General features: G+C 42.8%; 1 protein-coding gene and 1 pseudogene across 1 annotated transcript in view; one reads left to right on the plus strand and one right to left on the minus strand.

The window, feature by feature from the left end:
* LOC134984639 (uncharacterized) overlaps nt 1-18,882 on the minus strand; it is a 452,661-nt gene that overhangs the window by 411,439 nt on the left and 22,340 nt on the right. The window lies entirely within an intron of this gene.
* Nucleotides 613-14,315, plus strand: LOC134984619 (zinc finger protein 605-like; annotated as a pseudogene).

Below are 18,882 nucleotides of genomic sequence, written 5' to 3' on the forward strand. Positions count from 1 at the left end.
CCTCTGGTAATCCCACATGAGCGTCCATGTCACCTCTAGTAATCCCACCTGAGCGTCCATGTCACCTCTAGTAATCCCACATGAGCGTCTGTGTCACCCCTAGTAATTTCACACGAGCATCTATATCACCTCTAGTAATCCCACACGAGCGTCCATGTCACCTCTAGTAATCTCACACGAGTGTCCATATCACCTCTAGTAATCCCACACGAGGGTCCGTGTCACCTCTAGTAATCCCACACGAGCGTCCGTGTCACCTCTAGTAATCTCACACGAGCATCCATGTCACCTCTAGTAATCCCACATGAGCATCCATGTCACCTCTAATAATCCCACACGAGCGTCCATGTCACTTCTAGTAATCCCACATGAGCATCCGTGTCATCTCTAGTAATCACACATGAGCATCCATGTCACCTCTAGTAATCCCACATGAGCGTTCAGTGTTGATCAAGCTCCAGTTTAAGCATCCTAGCCGGTTGTTTTTTTTAATACACATAAAAGCAATGATTACAGGTAAAAAATTTCAGTTATAGAATTATATATTGTATCCTGTAACACCCTGGGTCTTGTCTACTCATTTTATATATTAATGTATTTTATTTCCAGCAGATGGACACACAAGCAGGAATATCTCAGAAGGACATCTAATGTTATCCCCGGATTGTGAAATAAAAGATAATGACAGTAGACAGGATTCTCCAGGAGCTAACCCCATTACCCCAATTATACATCCAGCTCTATCAGCTGATCCCTCTGATCCTGGGAAATGTTCTCCTGATCACTCTGATATTGGTGCATCTGATACAGCTCTGAGAGTAGATACAGTGTTTCCCTGTTCTATAGATGCCAGATGTTTTGCACAGAACACAAAGCGTATTACCAATCAGCCAGTTAAGGCAGGTGAAAAGCCATTTCCATGTTCTGTGTGTGGGAAATGTTTTACATATAAATCGGCTCTTGTTACACATCAGAGAAGTCACACAGGTGAGCGGTCATTTCCATGTTCTGAGTGTGGCAAATATTTTACATATAAATCAAATCTTGTTAGACATGAGAGAAGTCACACAGGTGAGAAGCCATATTCCTGTTCTGAGTGTGGGAAATGTTTTACACAGAAAACAGCTCTTATTGGACATGAGAGAAGTCACACAGGTGAAAAGCCATATTCCTGTTCTGAGTGTAGAAAATGTTTTGTACGGAAATCACGTCTTGTTGCACATCAGAGAACTCACACAGGTGAGAAGCCATTTCCATGTTCTGAGTGTGGGAAATGTTTTGCACAGAAATCAGCTCTTATTGGACATGAGAGAAGTCACACAGGTGAGAAGCCATATTCCTGTTCTGAGTGTAGGAAATGTTTTGCAACTAAATCATTTCTTGTTATACACCAGAGAAGTCACACAGGTGAGAAGCCGTATTCCTGTTCTGAGTGTGGGAAATGTTTTGCACAGAGATCACATTTTGTTATTCATCAGTATGCTCACACAGGTGAGAGGCCATTTTCCTGTTCTGAGTGTGGGAAATGTTTCGCACATAAATCAGTTCTTGCTACACATCAGAGAAGTCACACAGGTGAGAAGCCATATTCCTGTTCTGAGTGTAGGAAATGTTTTCCACAGAAATCACTTCTTGTTATACATCAGAGTAGTCACACAGGTGAGAAGCCACTTCCATGTTCTGAGTGTGGGAAATTGTTTTCATCGAAATCAAATCTTATTAGACATCAGAGAAGTCACATAGGTGAGAAGCCATATTCCTGTTCTGAGTGTAGGAAATGTTTTGCACGGAAATCATCTCTTGTTATACATCAGAGAAGTCACACAGGTGAGAAGCCGTATTCCTGTTCTGAGTGTGGGAAATGTTTTGCACACAAATCACATTTTGTTATTCATCAGCATGCTCACACAGGTGAGATGCCATTTTCCTGTTCTGTGTGTGGGAAATGTTTCGCACAGAAATCAGCTCTTGTTACACATCAGAGAAGTCACACAGGTGAGAGGCCATTTTCCTGTTCTGAGTGTGGGAAATGTTTTGTACGGAAATCAGCTCTTGTTACACATCAGAGAAGTCACACAGGTGAGAAGCCGTATTCCTGTTCTGAGTGTAAGAAATGTTTTGCACGGAAATCAGATCTTGTTCCACATCAGAGAAGTCATACAGGTGAGAAGCCGTATTCCTGTTTTGAGTGTGGGAAATGTTTTGCATATAAATCAAATCTTGTTACACATCAGAGGAATCACACAGATGAGAAGCCATTTTCCTGTGGTGAGAATAAATCCGCTCTTGTTGAACATATTAGACATTACCCAAGTACGGAACCATTTAAATCTTCTGGAGTATAATTATCACTGTCATGCAATGTTCGTTAAGAGTGAATCCTATCTCCTATGCTTTATAAAATATACATGCTACCACTGGGTGATGTAATCAGACGTCATGGCCTGGTCTACCACTGCTATGCAGATGACCTGCATTTGCTCCATGTACTGAGAACCTAATACCAATCCTAAATAGTTGTCTAGCTGGGCGCCAGGGGTGGATGATGCCAGCCCAGCATTACATGGTCCAAGGTACCAGAAGCAGCTTCTGCCTCCTTACTGCCCTGCTGGCTTCTACAGATGAAGGATTGTTACCAGCAGTACCAAGAATCTCCTGTAATTCAGTAATTCATTTAAGGGTTGAACGTTTAGCTTTGCAGCCCTGACCATGGAACTCACTGCCTTGCACAGTCCAAGAGACCACCACTCTAGAGACCTTCACAAGCAGACTGATGACTGTTACTCACGCTTTACATTAATGTACCTCTATTTACTTCCTAAATAATACATCCCAAATGCTTAGGTCTTTTTTTCAGCTGTTTATTTTGTATCTTGTGCTTTGTATAAATGTGAGTGTCTAATACCAGTTTGCACAATCTGTATTGCTGCACGACAATATGGCGGCCATTGGAACGTGTTTTCACTTCTAGTTTGCCTAACTTGTTACATACACTCATCTTGATAAGGAGTGCTGAGTGTTTTCTGATACAAGATCCTGTCCATATATACCCTGTACATTATCATGTGCATTAGAGTCACCCGGGTTCCATCTGCGGTGGTTTGTTGTATGTTACATCCATATGGTGCGGATACTCCCCTGTATGATTTCATAATAAAAGCTTTTGTTTGCATCTAATTATTGCATTATATCTTTTATTTTTATTCTGTTTTATATTCCCGTCTGAGTAATTACGCCATAATGTCTAATCTTGGAGTGGACCCCAGAAGATGTAAAGAAACCGTGTAAGTGTTCCATCATTCTGTTCCGTGTAAGAATACAGGTAAGTGATGGCACGGTGGTCACTGTCCATCACATTCCGGTGGTATAATGGAAGTGGGACTGTCTGGGCTTATTCTAGTCTACTGCAGAAATAAAAAACTCAGCCTTTATCCTGCTTAAAAAAATTGCAAAGCCCATAAATCAAGCTTGGTTGGACAAGACAGAGGCCACATTAATGGTGGCACATCATATAGGCTGAGGACCCATGCTTCTGGGATATATGGCATAACTCCCTCTTCACCCACAAAAACCTTCCCTTCACCATTCACAATGTCCACCATTGCCCCTTCAGAAGGGACACTACTTTCCTTTGCTTGTTCCACCTCCACAGCCCAGGACCACCTGCATGACCATTACATGTTTATCTGGAGGCCAGGCATCTGGGAGGTTTATGGCATGAGATAGTCACAGAACCACCAGGTAGTGGGCAAGAAGAATCCACAGCCTCTAGAGGAACTGGAGAGTCCAAGGATCCACCCCGCATGAGGCAGAGAAGGGTCAACCACAGGGACTAGCTCACCAATTTCTTTCCTAAAAGCTGCTCTTTACCCAGTTTGGTACCTGTGGGATCCCACTCCAATTTCCCTTGAGAGTCCTTACCCTCACTAATCCCTTCTGAACCTACCAGTTCCTTCCCCTTGCAACCACTCCTTCTTTTTAAGCTTTCACCACCTGCTGTGTGAGTCCCATCCAACTACTCCTCTCCTTGACTCATTGGTGTAGCAACCTCCTTCTCCCCACCACCCCCACCACACTGCTACACTGCAGTTAAGCTGTGAGACTTGCTGCTTGCAGTACTCACTACTCAGCACACACACTCACATCATGATTACACAGCTGTGCCAGAGACACTGTCTCACTGACAACCAGGACGAGACACTCCCAGAAAGGCATGTATGTATGAGTATGGAGAGAGTGAGCACAGTGGGGTTGCATGACTGACAGCTGAGCCTGTCACGTCAGTGAGGTGACAAAATGCAAGATATAATTACCTAGCTAAATCAGGCACTAATGCAATGTTACATGTATTAAATGAGCACCAAATATATTGATTAGATAGCAGCTCCTATGCGGCAACTGGATGCCTTAGACGATATAGATTGTTTAAGTTTCAATAGAGACATAAATGTGCGCTGATGGTATATAAATAAAAATATTTCTAATATTTATTAGAGTTCAACACAATAAAAACAGTTATGCCAATAATAACCAGATAAAATGTAGCCACAATATTTATGATTGTATATAAACTGTACACAGATTCAGCTGTAATCACTCACATTAGATCGATTGTATTTAAATGCAGCTGAATCAGCTGATATGTGTAGTACTGCGGTCCATTAATTAACATATTAGAGTGTAGGAGTACTCTAATTTATGTATATACCAGAGGGATCCCACGGTATGAAAGTGGATAATTTAAGTAGTTCAGTATCCTCACTTATAGGTCAGTGTTCTCACCCAATGTTGGTAATCTCCGCTGGTTCCCGTCAATAGCAAAGTGCAGTGTGAGCTACAAACGGCTGCAGGTATCCCTCACAGATGGACCAGTGGGAGATGCAGCGAGCTCCGATAATCAGTCTGCAGACAGGTGCCCCGGCACAGCGGAGGGCAGTAGCGTTCCGTCCTGTGTGACAGCAGTGAGGATCAATGAAATTGTTTATAGCAGGGTTAAACGAAGTGGATGAATTTCCTTCAATGGACCGACAATAGCTACAACACTCAACGCGTTTCTCCGCCACAGGCAAACGGCAGTTTTCTCAGGAGATATGAATACCCAATGAAGAAGTAAATGGGTATTTAAACCGTTTGTTTGTTTGTTTGCCTACTATTGCCTGTGCATGGATTTCTAAAGCTATAGCCAGGTGGTCAATCACTCTGCAGGAGGACTTGACTACGATGGATACAGGTGACGTTGATTTATTCTTATGTAACATTAAGGATTCTGCAGGGTTCCTGGTAGATTCCATGAAAGACCTGGGTTCCATGGTTGCGGGGATCTCCTCCATGTCCATCTCGACTCGCAGGGGTCTCTGGCTACGCCAATGGTCTGCAGATGCGGAATCCAGGAAATGCGTGGAGGGCCTACCCTACACAGGTCAGGCTTTATTTGGGGAGGCGCTGGATGCATGGATTGCCACGGCTACGGCGAGTAAGTCTCCTTTTCTCCCCTCAGCTGCACCGGCTACAAAGAAACCTTTTACACCAGCCATGTCACAGTCCTTTTGGCCCGCGAGGCCTAGAAAGAACAAACCTTCTCACACCTTCTTCAGAGGTGGTTGTTCTAAAGGAAAAAAGCCTGCTCCCGCAGGTTCCCGAGACCAGAAGCCTGCATCTGGTACCCCCAAGTCCTCCGCATGACGGTGGACCGCACAGATGGAGTAAGGTCAGGTGGGAGCAAGACTCTGGCATTTCAGCCACATCTGGGTGTTGTCTGGTCTGGACCCTTGCATACAGGATATAGTGTCCAGGGGGTACAGACTGGAGTTTCAAACTTTCCCACCTCACCGTTTCTTCAAAGCAGGCTTACCGGCTTTGCTGGCAGACAGAGCAATTCTTCTGGAAACTATCTGAAAGCTGCTAGTGTCCAAGGTCATTGTTCCAGTTCCGCCTCATCAGTGGTACAAGGGTTACTATTTGAACCTTCTTGTGGTACCGAAGCCGGATGGTTCTGTACCGCAAATTCTGAACTTAAAGTCTTTGGACGCTTATCTCAGGGAGTTCAAGTTCAAGATGGAGTCTCTGAGAGCTGTCATCTCAGGACTGACGAAGGGGGAATTTCTGGTGTCCCTGGACATCAAGGATGCGTACCTCCACATTCCCATTTGGGCGCCGCATCAGGCTTATCTCAGGTTTGGACTGTTAGACGATCACTATCAGTTTCAACCGAGGGTCTTCACCAAGGTGATGGCAGAGATGATGGTTCTGCTCCGCAAGCAGGGGGTGAACATAATTCCGTATCTGGACAATCTCCTGATCAAGGCGTCATCCAGGGAGAAGTTGTTAAGATCCATTGCTCTCACGACACAACTGCTCAAGGAGCACGGTTGGATCCTGAACCTTCTAAAGTCTCATCTGGAGCCGAAAAGGAGGCTTTCCTGGGAATGATCCTCGACACGGAGGTGCAGAGGTGGTTTCTACCGGTGGAGAAAGCATTGGTGATTCAAACAATAGTCCAGGATGTCTTGGAGCCTTCCCGGGTATCGGTTCATCAGTGCATCCACCTTCTGGGGAAGATGGTTAGATGGTTGCCTCCTACGAGGCTCTGCAGTACGGAAGGTTTCATGCTCGATCCTTTCAGCTGGATCTCTTGGACCAGTGGTCGGGATCTCACCTAGATATGCACCAGAGGATACGTCTGTCACCAAGAGCCAGGATTTCGCTCCTGTGGTGGCTACAACTACCACACCTTCTGGAAGGCTGAAGGTTCGGGGTTCAGGACTGGATCCTTCTAACCACGGATACAAGTCTAAGAGGTTGGGAAGCATTCGCTCAGGGAGAAACCTTCCAAGGAAGGTGGTCATATCAAGAATTCCTTCTCCCAATAAACATCCTGGAGCTAAGGGCCGCGTACAATGGCCTTCTTCAAGCAGCACACCTACAGGCTCGAATTGTTCAGGTTCAGTCGGACAACGTGACCACAGTGGTCTACATAAACTGAAAAGGCAGAACGAAGAGCAGGGCTGCAATGTCAGAGGTGTCAAGAATCCTCCTCTGGGCAGAAAGGCATGCAGTGGTGATGTCAGCAATCTTCATTCCGGGAGTAGACAACTGGGAAGCAGACTTCCTTAGCAGACACAATCTCCATCCAGGAGAGTGGGGCCTCCACCCGGAGGTGTTCGAGGAGGTAACCGGTTGGTGGGTGGTTCCTCACATAGACATAATGGCCTCCCGCCTCAACAAGAAGCTGCAGAGGTACAGTTCCAGGTCGAGAGACCCGCAGGCAGTGGCGGTGGACGCACTGGTAACACTGTGGGTGTTCACGTCAGTGTATGTGTTCCCTCCACTTCCTCTGATTCCAAGAGTTCTTCAACTTGTAAGAAGAACAAAGGTTCTGGCAATCCTCATTACTCCGGACTGGCCAAGGAGGGCTTGATACGCGGATCTGCTGGAGCTTCTGCTGGAAGATCCACAGCCCTTACCTCTTTGCGAGGATCTGCTGCTGCAGGTGCCGTTCGCTTATCAAGACTTACCACGTCTATGTTTGACGGCATGGCGGTTGAGCGCCAGATCTTAGCTGGGAAGGGTATCCCGAGTGAGGTGATTCCTACCCTGATACATGCTAGGAAGGGGTAACAACTAAACATTACCATCGAATTTGGAAAAAATGTGTCTTTGTGTGAATCCAAGAAATTTCCTGTGGTGGAGTTTTAACTAGGACGTTTGCTCCTTTTCCTGCAAGCAGGTGTAGATATGGGCCTGAGATTGGGCTCCATCAAGGTTCATATCTCGGCTTTATCCATTTTCTTCCAAAAGCAATTGGCTGTCCTCCCTGAGGTTCAGACCTTTTTGAAAGGGGTTCTGCACATCCAGCCTCCCTTTGTGGCGCCAATGGCACCCTGGGATCTTGATGTGGTATTACAGTTCCTGCAATCTGATTGGTTTGAGCCTCTACAGGAGGCTGAAATCAAGTTTCTCACATGGAAGGCGGTCACTTTGTTGGCCGTAGCTTCTGCTTGACGCTTGTCGAAATTGGGGGCTTTGTCCTGTAAAAGTCTCTATCTGATCTTCCATGAAGATAGGGCGGAACTCAGGACTCGTCCGCAGTTCCTGCCTAAGGTTGTATCAGCTTTTCATATCAACCAACCAACCAACCTATTGTGGTGCCAGTGGCTACTGACACCTCAATTGCTTCAAAGGCCTTGGATGTTGTGAGGGCTTTGAAGATTTATGTGAGGAGGACGGCTAGTCATAGGAAAACTGACTCTCTGTCCTCTATGATCCCAAGAAAATTGGGTGTCCTACTTCTAAGCAGTCGATTTCACGCTGTATCAGGTTCACCATCCAGCATGCATATTCTACGGCAGGATTGCAGTGTCCAAAATATAAAGGTCCACTCTACTCGTAAGGTGGGCTCTTCCTGGACAGCTGCCCGGGGTGTCTCGGCTATACAGCTTTGCCGAGCAGCTACTTGGTCTGGGTCGAACACGTTTGCTAAGTTTTACAATTCGATACCTTGGCCTATGATGACCTCAAGTTTGGTCAAGCAGTTTTGCATGACCCTCCATGCTCTCCCTCCCGATCTGGGAGCTTTGGTACATCCCCATGGTACTAATATGGACCCCAGCATCCTCTAGGACGTAAGAGAAAATAGGATTTTAATTACCTACCGGTAAATCCTTTTCTCGTAATCCGTAGAGGATGCTGGGCGCCCGCCCAGCGCTGCATTTTCCTGCTTAGGTTTTATAGTTCAGCACTGCCTGGTTCCTAGGTAGGTTCTGCATTATTTACTGTTTCAGTTGTTGCTAAGTTTTCCGGCATGTTAGCCGGATTTGCCTGTTCTGTGAGCTGGTATGAATCTCACCATTATCTGTGTATTTCCTTCTCTCGAAGTATGTTGTCTCCTCGGGCACAGTTTCTAGACTGAGTCTGGTAGGAGGGGTATAGAGGGAGGAGCCAGCCCACACTATTAAACTCTTAAAGTGCCAATGGCTCCTGGTGGACCCGTCTATACCCCATGGTACTAATATGGACCCCAGCATTCTATACGGACTACGAGAAAAGGATTTAACGGTAGGCAATTAAAATCTTGTTTTTTCAACCTTAGATACTATGTTACTATGTAATAGAAAAGGAAACTATAGGTCAGTAAGACAATACAGTAGGAAACTATAGGTCAGTAAGACAATACAGTAGGAAACTAGGTCAGTAAGACAATACAGTAGGAAACAAGGTCAGTAAGACAATACAGAAATAAACTATAGGTATATGTCTGCCTGCCAGGATCTAAGAGTGCAAAACTTCAGCGGTCACACTACCAACAGCGCACTGGAATCATACTGATCCATCTGTCCGCCAGGATCGAAATCAATCACCACACACCGGTGGTAAGCAATACGATCTGAAGCTACACAATATCTTATCCCTCCGGGTGTGTGCATCCTGAGACTGGACATTCCCGCATCTCCGGGTAAGAATTCAGCATTTAATCCTCTGCACTGGGACGCCAGTAGCAGGAGGATTGGAGAGACTTGTGTGATATATCTATCGGCAGTTGTTATAGTATCAATATACATTGTGACATAAATGAATGTAACAGACTGCAAAACCTGTTTAGTGTCACTTTAAACACATTGTTGACATCAATCACACTGCTGCGGTTTATCTCTTATACTAAGTGGATTCTATCCGTCCTCTATTTTAGTGTGTGGAATACACAGATTTTTTAGTTATTCATTTATGTGTGTTAATTTATTTTGAGTAAAATGATTGTATAAAAATCAAGGCAGACTCTTTGTTGTTGATTTCGACGGTGAGTGAAAGCAGACACATATTTGACATAAATAATTATAAATATTCCATATTTAATTCAAGCGCACCATTGTTTTTCTTTTTTCTTTATCTAAATTGTTTGAGGATTTAGCTAATCCTTTAATGTGTGCAGCTGAAGTTAAATAAATAGACAATTATCATTGGTTTATTTGCGCCGGGAGTTGGGGTGTGTAATAACACCTCTCCTGTGTTTGTGGTTAAAAGTAAGACAATACAGTAGGAAACTATAGGTCAGTAAGACAATACAGTAGGAAACTGTAGGTCAGTAAGACAATATGGTAAGAAACAATAGGTCAGTTAGACAATACAGTAAGAAACTATGTCAGTAAGACAATACAGTAGTAAACTAGGTCAGTAAGCCCATACAGTAAGAAATTATAGGTCAGTAAGACAATACAGTAGGAAACTATAGGTCAGTAAAACTATAGATCAGTTAGGCAATACAGTAAGAAACTATAGGTCAGTAAGACAATACAGTAAGAAACTCTAGGTCAGTAAGACAATACAGTAGGAAACTATAGGTCAGTAAGAAAATACAGGAGGAAACTATAGGTCAGTAAGACAATACAGTAGGAAACTATAGGTCAGTAAGACAATACAGTAGGAAACTATAGGTCAGTAAAACAATACAGTAAGAGGCTATAGGTCAGTAAGACAATACAGTAGGAAACTATAGGTCAGTAAGACAATACAGTAGGAAACTATAGATCAGAAAGACAATACAGTAGGAAACTATACGTCAGTAAGACAATACAGTAAGAAACTATAGGTCAGTAAGACAATACAGTAGGAAACATTTAAAAAGGCTTTTTAAATGAGTTCCTCCTAACACCGCACAACTGCTCAGTGTGCAGACATTTGTGCGCAAATTAAAAAAACCTATGGAGAATTATCACCAATAACTTTTTGCGGCTAATTGGATAGAGATTTTTTGCGATGAACTGAATCCCCCCCCATAAAGTGTTTATACATACAGTATGATTTTACATTGAGATTACCGCTGGAGGAAACTCTGCCACAATATTATTAAATGTGGAATTTAGCCCGTCCTCATATGGGTGTAATATATTAATATATTCTTACTGGACAGGATTACCAGCACTGAATCAGTTAACACCCAATATAATATACATGCCGATGTTTAACTACAAAAACCACTTGTTTTTTTATTACTTTATTCACCTTTATACATTTACCTTTGTGTTTTATATATCACTGATTTATCTTACATACTTCACTTAATAAACAAACAGGACATCACTTTCTCTTCTTTGCTGTTTTATTATTGCAAAACCCATGTCACCTCTAGTAATCCCACTTGAGCGTCCATGTCACCTCTAGTAATCCCACATGAGCGTCTGTGTCACCCCTAGTAATTTCACACGAGCATCTATATCACCTCTAGTAATCCCACACGAGCGTCCATGTCACCTCTAGTAATCTCACACGAGCGTCCATGTCACCTCTAGTAATCCCACACGAGCGCCCATGTCACCTCTGGTAATCCCACATGAGCGTCCATGTCACCTCTAGTAATCCCACCTGAGCGTCCATGTCACCTCTAGTAATCCCACATGAGCGTCTGTGTCACCCCTAGTAATTTCACACGAGCATCTATATCACCTCTAGTAATCCCACACGAGCGTCCATGTCACCTCTAGTAATTTCACACGAGTGTCCATATCACCTCTAGTAATCCCACCTGAGCGTCCATGTCACCTCTAGTAATCCCACATGAGCGTCTGTGCCACCCCTAGTAATTTCACACGAGCATCTATATCACCTCCCACACGAGCGTCCATGTCACTTCTAGTAATCCCACATGAGCATCCGTGTCATCTCTAGTAATCACACATGAGCATCCATGTCACCTCTAGTAATCCCACATGAGCGTTCAGTGTTGATCAAGCTCCAGTTTAAGCATCCTAGCCGTTTTTGTTTTTTAATACACATAAAAGCAATGATTACAGGTAAAAAATTTCAGTTATAGAATTATATATTGTATCCTGTAACACCCTGGGTCTTGTCTACTCATTTTATATATTAATGTATTTTATTTCCAGCAGATGGACACACATGCAGGAATATCTCAGAAGGACATCTAATGTTATCCCAGGATTGTGACATAAAAGAAAATGACAGTATACAGGATTCTCCAGGAGATAACCCCATTACCCCAATTCTACATCCAGCTCTATTAGCTGATCCCTCTGATCCTGGGAAATGTTCTCCTGATCACTCTGATATTGGTGCATCTGATACAGCTCTGAGAGTAGATACAGTGTTTCCCTGTTCTATAGATGCCAGATGTTTTGCACAGAACACAAAGCGTATTACCAATCAGCCAGTTAAGGCAGGTGAAAAGCCATTTCCATGTTCTGTGTGTGGGAAATGTTTTACATATAAATCGGCTCTTGTTACACATCAGAGAAGTCACACAGGTGAGCGGTCATTTCCATGTTCTGAGTGTGGCAAATATTTTACATATAAATCAAATCTTGTTAGACATGAGAGAAGTCACACAGGTGAGAAGCCATATTCCTGTTCTGAGTGTGGGAAATGTTTTACACAGAAAACAGCTCTTATTGGACATGAGAGAAGTCACACAGGTGAAAAGCCATATTCCTGTTCTGAGTGTAGAAAATGTTTTGTACGGAAATCACGTCTTGTTGCACATCAGAGAACTCACACAGGTGAGAAGCCATTTCCATGTTCTGAGTGTGGGAAATGTTTTGCACAGAAATCAGCTCTTATTGGACATGAGAGAAGTCACACAGGTGAGAAGCCATATTCCTGTTCTGAGTGTAGGAAATGTTTTGCAACTAAATCATTTCTTGTTATACACCAGAGAAGTCACACAGGTGAGAAGCCGTATTCCTGTTCTGAGTGTGGGAAATGTTTTGCACAGAGATCACATTTTGTTATTCATCAGTATGCTCACACAGGTGAGAGGCCATTTTCCTGTTCTGAGTGTGGGAAATGTTTCGCACATAAATCAGTTCTTGCTACACATCAGAGAAGTCACACAGGTGAGAAGCCATATTCCTGTTCTGAGTGTAGGAAATGTTTTCCACAGAAATCACTTCTTGTTATACATCAGAGTAGTCACACAGGTGAGAAGCCACTTCCATGTTCTGAGTGTGGGAAATTGTTTTCATCGAAATCAAATCTTAGTAGACATCAGAGAAGTCACATAGGGGAGAAGCCATATTCCTGTTCTGAGTGTAGGAAATGTTTTGCACGGAAATCATCTCTTGTTATACATCAGAGAAGTCACACAGGTGAGAAGCCGTATTCCTGTTCTGAGTGTGGGAAATGTTTTGCACACAAATCACATTTTGTTATACATCAGAGAAGTCACACAGGTGAGAAGCCATTTTCCTGTTCTGTGTGTGGGAAATGTTTCGCACAGAAATCAGCTCTTGTTACACATCAGAGAAGTCACACAGGTGAGAGGCCATTTTCCTGTTCTGAGTGTGGGAAATGTTTTGTACGGAAATCAGCTCTTGTTACACATCAGAGAAGTCACACAGGTGAGAAGCCGTATTCCTGTTCTGAGTGTAAGAAATGTTTTGCACGGAAATCAGATCTTGTTCCACATCAGAGAAGTCATACAGGTGAGAAGCTGTATTCCTGTTTTGAGTGTGGGAAATGTTTTGCATATAAATCAAATCTTGTTACACATCAGAGGAGTCACACAGATGAGAAGCCATTTTCCTGTGGTGAGAATAAATCCGCTCTTGTTGAACATATTAGACATTACCCAAGTACGGAACCATTTAAATCTTCTGGAGTATAATTATCACTGTCATGCAATGTTCGTTAAGAGTGAATCCTATCTCCTATGCTTTATAAAATATACATGCTACTACTGGGTGATGTAATCAGACGTCATGGCCTGGTCTACCACTGCTATGCAGATGACCTGCTTTTTGCTCCATGTACTGAGAACCTAATACCAATCCTAAATAGTTGTCTAGCTGGGTGCCAGGGGTGGATGATGCCAGCCCAGCATTACATGGTCCAAGGTACTAGAAGCAGCTTCTGCCTCCTTACTGCCCTGCTGGCTTCTACAGATGAAAGACTGTTACCAGCAGTACCAAGAATCTCCTGTAATTCAGTAATTCATTTAAGGGTTGAACTTTTAGCTTTGCAGCCCTGACCATGGAACTCACTGCCTTGCACAGTCCAAGAGGCCTCCACTCTAGAGACCTTCACAAACAGACTAATGACTGTTACTCACGCTTTTCATTAATGTACCTCTATTTACTTCCTAAATAATACATCCCAAATGCTTAGGTCTTTTTTTCTGCTGTTTATTTAGTATCTTGTGCTTTGTGTAAATGTGAATGTCTAATACCAGTTTCCACAATCTGTATTGCTGCATGACAATATGGCGGCCATTGGAACGTGTTTTCACTTCTAGTTTGCCTAACTTGTTGCTGACACTCATCTTGATCAGGAGTGTCGAGTGTTTTCTGATACAAGTTCCTATCCATATATACCCTGTACATTACCATGTGCATTAGAGTCACCCGGGTTCCATCTGCGTTGGTTTGTTGTATGTTACATCTATATGGTGCGGATACTCCTCTGTATGATCTCATAATAAAAGCTTTTGTTTGCATCTAATTATTGCATTAAATCTTTTATTTTTATTCTGTTTTATATTCCCGTCTGAGTAATTACGTCATAATGTTTAATCTCGGAGTGGACCCCAGAAGATGTAAAGAAACCGTGTAAGTGTTCCATCATTCTGTTTTGTGTAAGCATACAGGTAAGTGATGGCACGGTGGTCACTGACCGTCACATTCAGGTGGTATAATGGAAGTGGGCTATCTGGGCTTATTCTAGTCTACTGCAGAAATAAAAAACTCAGCCTTTATCCTGCTTAAAAAAATTGCAAAGCCCATAAATCAAGCTTGGTTGGACAAGACAGAGGCCACATTAATGGTGGCACATCATATAGGCTGAGGACCCATGTTTCTGGTATATATGGAATAACTCCTTCACCCACAAAAACCTTCCCTTCACCATTCACAATGTCCACCATTGCCCCTTCAGAAGGGACACTACTTTCCTTTGCTTGTTCCACCTCCACAGCCCAGGACCACCTGCATGACCATTACATGTTTATCTGGAGGCCAGGCATCTGGGAGGTTTATGGCATGAGATAGTCACAGAACCACCAGGTAGTGGGCAAGAAGAATCCACAGCCTCTAGAGGAACTGGAGAGTCCAAGGATCCACCCCGCATGAGGCAGAGAAGGGTCAACCACAGGGACTAGCTCACCAATTTCCTTCCTAAAAGCTGCTCTTTACCCAGTTTGGTACCTGTGGGATCCCACTCCAATTTCCCTTGAGAGTCCTTACCCTCACTAATCCCTTCTGAACCTACCAGTTCCTTCCCCTTCCAACCACTCCTCCTTTTTAAGCTTTTCACCACCTGCTGTGTGAGTCCCATCCAACTACTCCATTCCTTGACTCATTGGTGTAGCAACCTTCTTACCCCCACCACCCCACCACACTGCTACACTGCAGTTAAGCTGTAAGACTTGCTGCTAGCAGTACTCACTACTCAGCACACACACTCACATCATGATTACACAGCTGTGCCAGAGACACTGTCTCACTGACAACCAGGATGAGACACTCCCAGAAAGGCATGTATGTATGAGTACGGAGAGAGTGGGCGCAGTGGGGCTGCATCACTGACAGCCAGGACGAGACACTCCCAGAAAGGCATGTATGTATGAGTATGGAGAGAGTGGGCGCAGTGGGGCTGCATGACTGACAGCTGAGCCTGTCACGTCAGTGAGGTGACAAAATGCAAGATATAATTACCTAGCTAAATCAGGCACTAATGCAATGTTACATGTATTAAATGAGCACCAAATATATTGATTAGATAGCAGCTCCTATGCGGCAACTGGATGCCTTAGACGATATAGATTGTTTAAGTTTCAATAGAGACAAATGAGCGCTGATGGTATATAAATAAAAATATTTCTAATATTTATTAGAGTTCAACACAATAAAAACAGTTATGCCAATAATAACCAGATAAAATGTAGCCACAATATTTATGATTGTATATAAACTGTATACAGATTCAGCTGTAATCACTCACATTAGATCGATTGTATTTAAATGCAGCTGAATCAGCTGATATGTGCAGTACTGCGGTCCATTAATTAACATATTAGAGTGTAGGAGTACTCTAATTTATGTATATACCAGAGGGATCCCACGGTATGAAAGTGGATAATTTAAGTAGTTCAATATCCTCACTTATAGGTCAGTGTTCTCACCCAATGTTGGTAATCTCCGCTGGTTCCCGTCAATAGCAAAGTGCAGTGTGAGCTACAAACGGCTGCAGGTATCCCTCACAGATGGACCAGTGGGAGATGCAGCGAGCTCCGATAATCAGTCTGCAGACAGGTGCCCCGGCACAGCGGAGGGCAGTAGCGTTCCGTCCCGTGTGACAGCAGTGAGGATCAATGAAATTGTTTATAGCAGGGTTAAACGAAGTGGATGAATCTCCTTCAATGGACCAACAATAGCTACAACACTCAACGCGTTTCTCCGCCACAGGCAAACGGCAGTTTTCTCAGGAGATATGAATACCCAATGAAGAAGTAAATGGGTATTTAAACCATTTGTATCCAATTGGCTTTTGAGTGGTGATATGCACACCTGAGTGAATGCTCGGTGTTGCTTAATTTGTATAGAGTTGATCCACATGATGTAATTAATACAGATGCTCTTTTGTTAAAAAAAAAAAAGGAACTATAAAGATAATATCAAGCTTAAACAATAAAATTAGTACTTATAGTAGATAGTGGTGGGAAAACAAAGAACACACTAATCCCCATATTTATGTATACACAGATAGAATTTCTAATGGACATACAGATACCTAATATGTAGCTTTATTAATAAGACATTAAATACGTCTTGCTTTATAGAGATTATTTTTATATATAGTTTGAATATTTATTCTCCTCTCTATTCCTTTGAAGGGGTTTCGTGTTTCAAGTTATTCCCACCACTTTCTGAAAACATATATTCAATATAAAAAGGAATCTCTGAGGAGTATAACCATTAATTTAATTAGAAAGCTCCAAGAAACAAGTAATAACCCACCGAAAGCATATCGGACCAAACCACTGTATTCAAAATAGTAGGAGAGAAAATATTCAAATAGATGTTCCTAAGATATACAGATAATAATAATTAAACAGAAAAATCTTTTCTGAATCATCAGTCGTGACAGAGACCATCTGAGTTACCCATGTGCATCGTCATATTCAGTGTAAATTGGTATATATATATATATATATGAGTCTATTGTTGCTCATATCACACTAGATAAAGAATAATCCAGAGATAGATACAAAGTACCATGTGTATCATATACTCCATAGATATCTCAAAGGATATATATGTATGTATAGACTAGGTTTCTTAATAGAAGGATAAGAAAACAGCCAGGGAAAAAAAGGGGGGAGAAAAGAAGGGAAAAAAAAGGAAGCTATAGGATAAAATAGAATAACATACAGATATTGATTCATATATTATTCAGCTCAATGTTTTCGTTGAGCCCTAGAGGGAACAAAGTATCTATCATACAAATCCAGTATGCTTCCCTCTTACAGAGGAGGTTATATCTATCCCCACCTCGGAATGTCTGTTTTATATGTTCAACTCCCTGTATGGACAGAACCCCACAATCACCTCCATGGAGTGAGCAAACATGTCCAGGTACACTGTGTTTAGTTGACTTTTTAAGAATTAATCTTCTATGTTCTAAAACCCTAGAGAGCATATTGTTCTACAGACATATTGGCAACCACAAATGCAGGAGATTACATAAACCACAAATGTTGTCTGGCAGTTTATATTGCCCACTATATCGAAGTATTCTTTAGTTCTATATGATAAAAATTATGATAGTCAGAGAGATAGATGGGGCATCCCATTCCCAGCCGGAACAGCACACTATTTGTAAGAGCCGGAGCGGTGCAGGGCTACTGGCTGACAGCCTATCATCTGGATAATGTATTCATGTTAGACCTAGTTTTCTATTGTTTAGTACCACCACAGTGGACACTCAAAGGGTGAGTCATATAAGGTACCATTGTACCTTTTTGTTTACTCCCTATTGTCCAACAGTGATCTGACCAGACATGGTTGCTCTCTCGCTGATGTAATCACCTTGATTAGAATATGTATTGTATTCCAATGCTGTAAGATCCTTAGACAAAGAAGTCACCCTTATCCCATGTAATATGAAGCTTCTGGGGGTATAAGTAGAGCTAACCAGAGAGCTGAAAGAGATTCTATGCTCCTTGACTAAAAAGTGATGTTCTGTCAGGAGTTTGTGGTGGGAATTGTCATGTGGAATTGGATTACAGAGGTGTGCTGAGCTGTTTATAACACATTCTGTTCAATAACCACTGTTGGTTTTTCATCTACCACTGTGCCTGAGTAATTTGGAACCCAGTATCTTCACAGCTACTATCGATGGCGGGTAACTACCTGGCTCTCTTCCTTTGATGGTAAATCTAGTTATCATCAGGTATAGACCATCAAAGATTCCTGATCATCAATGGTTGATGGCCAATCCTAGACCAGACCCTGAGTGACCACAGCCACCACCAGATCCACAAAGTATACCTAGAAGCTGCCACATCTGGCACTTTGTTACCTGCCATCAGATCTACCTTCCCCTAGACAGCCACCTTTCCACATCTAAGCTGGAACTCTGCAGGTTTCCTTCACCACCAGCTTTGATCTCCTTTGCATTAGCATCCCGGCCAGCCTCACACAGGTCCATGGAAGCAGCATTATGATAACTTTTGACTCTTTATTTGCTGCAGCTGCTGTATAGTTCCTGTGATTTCCTCCAGCTTATTAACCAGCTGCACCAGCTCCTCATTTCATGTAACTCTCCCAGCTGCTGCAACAGATTTTTCTCCTGCAGGGTCCACAGGTTATCCACACGATAACATTGGAATATGATGACACGACAGCAGATTTGCACCAAACGGTCAAAGCTTTTGGCCTC

Source organism: Pseudophryne corroboree (assembly GCF_028390025.1).
Source record: "Pseudophryne corroboree isolate aPseCor3 chromosome 3 unlocalized genomic scaffold, aPseCor3.hap2 SUPER_3_unloc_7, whole genome shotgun sequence".
Classification (NCBI taxonomy): Eukaryota; Metazoa; Chordata; class Amphibia; order Anura; family Myobatrachidae; genus Pseudophryne; species Pseudophryne corroboree.